The following is a 5396-nucleotide window of genomic DNA, read 5'->3' as shown; positions in this document are numbered from 1 at the left end:
AGGCATGGCATGGGCTACATGTTGCTGTCAGGAAGGGACAGTGCAGTTTTCTTTTAAGTTTAAATGGTTTAAGACTCTGTCTTGAATGGGAGAAAATTTTTTGCAATCTACCCATCTGACAAAGGGCTAATAGCCAGAATCTACAAAGAACTTAAACAAATTTACAAGAAAAAATCAAACAACCCCATCAAAAAGTGGGCAAAGGATATGAACAGACACTTCTCAAAAGAAGACATTTATGCAGCCAACAGACACATGAAAAAATGCTCATCATCACTGGCCATCAGAGAAATGCAAATCAAAACCACAATGAGATACCATCTCACACCAGTTAGAATGGCAATCATTAAAAATTCAGGAAACAACAGGTACTGGAGAGGATGTGGAGAAATAGGAACACTTTTACACTGTTGGTGGGACTGTAAACTAGTTCAGCCATTGTGGAAGACAGTGTGGTGATTCCTCAAATGGTATTTCTAGAATTATAGACCCAGCCATCCCATTACTGGGTATATACCCAAAATATTATAAATCATGCTGCTATAAAGACACATGCACACGTATGTTTATTGCGGCACTATTCACAATAGCAAAGATTTGGAACCAACCCAAATGCCCATCAATGATAGACTGGATTAAGAAAATGTGGCACATATACATCATGGAATACTATGCAGCCATAAAAAAGGATGAGTTCATGTCCTTTGTAGGGACATGGATGAAGCTGGAAACCATCATTCTCAGCAAACTATCACAAGGACAGAAAACCAAACACCGCATGTTGTCACTCATAGGTGGGAATTGAACAATGAGAACACTTGGACACAGGAAGGGGAACATCACACACCGGGGCCTGTCGTGGGGTGGGGAGAGCGGGGAGGGATAGCATTAGGAGATGTACCTAATGTAAATGACGAGTTAATGGGTACAGCGCACCAACATGGCACATGTATACATATGTAACAAACCTGCACGTTGTGCACATGTACCCTAGAACTTAAAGTATAATAAAAAAACAAAAACAAAAACTCCTGGAAGTTTGGGGCTTTTGTCATAAATTGCCTCGTAGCTAGAAATGAGTATTTTAGCAAATAAAAGCGAGTTACAGTTAAAAAAAAAAAAGACTCTGTCGTGATGTTTTTTCATAATTCAGTGTAGGTAAGAATCACCTGGTTACATCCCTAAGCTCCATCCACAGAGTTTCTGATTTAGTAGGTCTGTTGGTGGCACCTGAGAATCCACAACTTTAGCAGTGGATTCTGATGAAGATGATACATATAGCACAATGAGAAATATTGCTCTACTTACTAAAACCCTACTTACCCTCCAAAGATGTATGTTCTATTTTTTAATATGAAGTCTTTGGGATTACTCTAGTCAGGAGAGATCACTGCTGTACTGTGAAGTCATGCAGTATTTCTCTGTAACACTCACTCATTCATTCATTCTTTTATTCCGCTTTCGAAGAGGACTACTAACCTTTTTGGAATAGCTATTCCATCTCTTCTATCCCCTTAACCTACTTTATTTTCCTCCATAGCACTTATTCCTGCTTGATATTACAGTATAGCTATTAAATTTGTAAACCAAAAAGGGTCTGAGACAGATCTCAATCAATTTGGAGGTTTATTTTGCCAAGGTTCTGGACGTGCCTGAGTAAAATCTGTAGCCCAGTGCTTTCTCCAAAGAGAGTTTGAGAACTTCAGTATTGAAAGGGGAGAGTGGGCAGGAAGGAAAAGAGGAATAGTCAATTATGCATTTATCTCACTCTCAGTAAATCTGCATTTTACATAAGATAAAGTAAACATAGGGAAGAGAAAGTCAAATGTGCATTTTTCTTAGGGTGCATGGAGGGATGATTGCCAGTCTTGTCTTTGTGCCACACCTGTGAACACAAGTTGTTAATTTGTACTGTCAGGGTGATATTCAACATAACTCTGCTTTAGGGTAAAGATTTTTGGGGCCCACAGGAATTTCCTTGTGAGCAATTTGTAAAGGAGGCCCCCTGGGAGATATGTGGCCTTCTATTGTTGCAGCTATCTGTTCAGGAACAAAAGGCAGTTTTGCGTGACCCATCTCCCAAGCTTAACTTTTCCCTTTGGCATAGTGAGATTGGGGTCCCCAAATTTTCTTTTCTTTTCATAGTTTCTTTTCTTACATGAAAATAAGCTTCATGAAGGTAGAGACATTGTGTTGTTTTCTTTCATTGTATTATCAGAGCTTAGAAAAGCATAGTAGATACTCAATAAATATTGTTTAACACATGAATTTGACACTTAGCACATAGGCTTTTATTGTTAATTGTCTTTTCATGAATGATGCAAAAATGTAGAATGCTCTTTAGGGTAAGATCTCTTTTACAATTCTCTCTATTATACTTTATAGCACCCAATCCATTGGTTTGCACAATAAGCACACAATGCAGATTTGTTGATATGTTTTTCTATTGACATGAATCTGAAAATAACATGAATTGATAACTGATTTTAGTTTCATTTTTAAGTAAAAGTGTGGAAAGCAGAATAATGGACCCTGAAAGATGTATGTGTCCTACTCCTCCGAACCTGTTAATACATTACTTTGCATGGCAAAAGGGATTTTGCATCTGTGATTCAGGTTAAGAAGCTTGTAATGGGAAGATTATTCTGGATTATCCAGGTAAATCCTATCTAATTTCATGAGTCTTTTAAAGCAGAGAACCTTTTCCAGCTGCAGAGAACCAAAGATGGTAGTGTGAGAAGTAAGTTTGATGTTGCTGGCTTTGAAGGTGGAGGAGGAGGGCCATGAACCAAGGAACGTAGATGGCTTCTAGAAGCCAGAGAAGGCAATAAGATGGATTCTCCCCTATAGCCTTCAGAAAGGAATGCAGCCCTGATGATGATGCCTTGATTTTAGCTCAGTGAGTTGTGTTTATGACCTACAGAGGTGTATAATACATTGTGCTATTTTAAGCCACTGGCTTTGTGATATGTTTTGGTAGCAATAGAAAACAGGTATAAACAATAATAACAGCAAAAAAAAAAAAGCCTTTCAACCTTATTCTTCCGTCCATATGAGAAATGAAGCAGATTCCTGAAGGGCTGGGGCATTTTCCATATATATTCAATTGTAAGATAATTTTGAATGTAAGAAATGTTTCTATTTTCTTAAGGGGAACTTTTTTTTCAAGAATATATGGCTAACTTGAATATAGAAAATTGTGTAAATGGCAATTAAATAAGATGATATCTCCCTATTTACTTTGCAAATGTTGATTAAATTAATTACAAATATATATTTAAAAAATTCATGAATGTTTCTGATGATCCAACAATATAATATGCCCTTTGGGGTAAGTTGTCTTTCACACTTCTCTCTATCATCCTTTATAGCACCCAATCCATTGGTTTGCACAATAAACACACAGTGCAGATTTAGGTATAATATAATGTTATATCTTTCTCATGTTTTATAAAACAATTTTATTCATATTTTACTGTTGAACTTAACATTCGTTGCTATCATCACTGAAGATGTTTTTCTGGAGAGATCTGACACTTTTCTAGAATACAACATAATCACTTCTATCTAAGATATTTTAAAGAAAGCACTTTTTGAATCCACATATCACTCAAAATTTTATCCCAAGTTACAAGTATGTATCTGTTATTCATGATAAAATCCCTAATAAAACCACTTATCATATATTTGTTTCTAAAGTAGCCTTGAAAAGGGTTGTTTATACTTGGTATCCAAAATCCGTAATTGTGAGGTCATCTGTCTTCACAGATGATAATTTGAAAATTAGTGTTGATTGGGCTGGGCGCGGTGGCTCACGCCTGTAATCCCAGCACTTGGGAGGCCGAGGCGGGTGGATCACGAAGTCAGGAGTTCGAGACCAGCTTGACCAACATGACGAAACCCCGTCTCTACTAAAAATACAAAAATTAGCTGGGCGTGGAGGTGTGCACCTGTAATCCCAGCTACTCGGGAGGCTTAGGTAGGAGAATCGCTTGAACCCGGGAGGTGGAGGTTGCAGTGAGCCGAGATCACGCCATTGCACTCCAGCCTGGGCGACAGGGCGAGACTCCATCTCAAAATAAATAAATAAATAAATAAAAATTAGTGTTGATTTTTTGTCTTCCTTTTTTTCTTATAAATTCTGGCTGATAATTTCTATTAACATACAAAACTAACATTGATTAAGGCCATTTTAGATTTATGTATTTTTTCCAAGTAGTTGTTCAAAATAAAGTAATTAAAGAAAATGTGGCACATATACACCATGGAGTACTATGCAGCCATAAAAAAGGATGAGTTCATGTCCTTTGCAGGGACATGGATGAAGCTGGAAACCATCATTCTCAGCTAACTAACACAAGAACAGAAAACCAAACACTGCATGTTCTCACTCATAAGTTGGAGTTGAACAATGAGAACACATGGATACAGGGAAGGGAACATCACACACTGGGGCCTGTCGGGGGCTGGGGGGCTAGGGGAGAAATAGCATTAGGAGAAATACCTAATGTAGATGGTGTGTTGATGGGTGAAGCAAACCACCATGGCACGTGTATACCTGTGTAACAAACCTGGACGTTCTGCACATGTACCCCAGAACTTAAAGTATAATAATAAAAAAAAAAGAAAGTAATTAAGAAGGGTTCTCTACTATGAGAAAAATTTTATGTTTCATTTTCTTTATGAGACAAAATATTGAGCTAAAATTTCAGCTTATATTCAGAAAGATGAGCACTTTTATTCCACTTACTTGGTTTACTTTCTTTTTCATAGACATGAAAGTTCACAGGAGACATCCTATCTGTAATCCGTTATTGCTCAATACTATCTCATGTATTCCTTTCAACGTACATATATGCTGACAATATCATATTCAATGCTATGTTATTTTTTTCCCAGTCCCCTATTGATTAACTTTTAAATTGTTTCTAATTTTCAACAATGACCCATGATGATGCAATAATCATTACTTTTCATAGATTTTTACAGTCGTGTAATTATTTTAAAAATTTATTTTATTTTAATTTATTTATATTTTTACTTACTTTATATTTTTAAAAATCAGATTTCCATGTTTCAGCAGCAAGTCATTAGCTGAATGAGAGTCCATGTAAGTCATCATGTATATATATAGTTGTATATTTCTGAAGGATAAATTCTTAGAGGTAGAACTGCCATGTGAAAGGAAATGAACATTCCAAATGTAAAAACTATTGCTAAAATGACCTACAAATATATAAATATATGTTGCCATTTGATATGGTTTGCCTGTGTCCCCAACCAAAATCTCATCTTCAGTTGTAATCCCCATAACCCGTACATGTCAAGAGTGGGGGCAGGTGGAGGTAATGGGATCATGGGGACCGTTTCCCACATGCTGTTCTCATGATAATGAG

General features: G+C 36.7%; 1 non-coding gene across 1 annotated transcript; it reads right to left on the bottom strand.

Moving 5' to 3' along the window:
• Nucleotides 1–5056: 5056 nt before the first annotated feature.
• Nucleotides 5057–5126, bottom strand: LOC115932522 (small nucleolar RNA SNORD30). Its single transcript, XR_004068792.2, has one exon. It is a non-coding gene; the product is annotated as a small nucleolar RNA SNORD30 (small nucleolar RNA).
• Between the last annotated feature and the right edge of the window lie 270 nt (nt 5127–5396).

The sequence above is a fragment of the Gorilla gorilla genome, chromosome X, assembly GCF_029281585.2.
Source record: "Gorilla gorilla gorilla isolate KB3781 chromosome X, NHGRI_mGorGor1-v2.1_pri, whole genome shotgun sequence".
Lineage (NCBI taxonomy): Eukaryota > Metazoa > Chordata > Mammalia > Primates > Hominidae > Gorilla > Gorilla gorilla.
The sequence above is the reverse complement of the archived record's forward strand: the minus strand, read 5'-3'. Positions and strand labels throughout refer to the sequence as shown.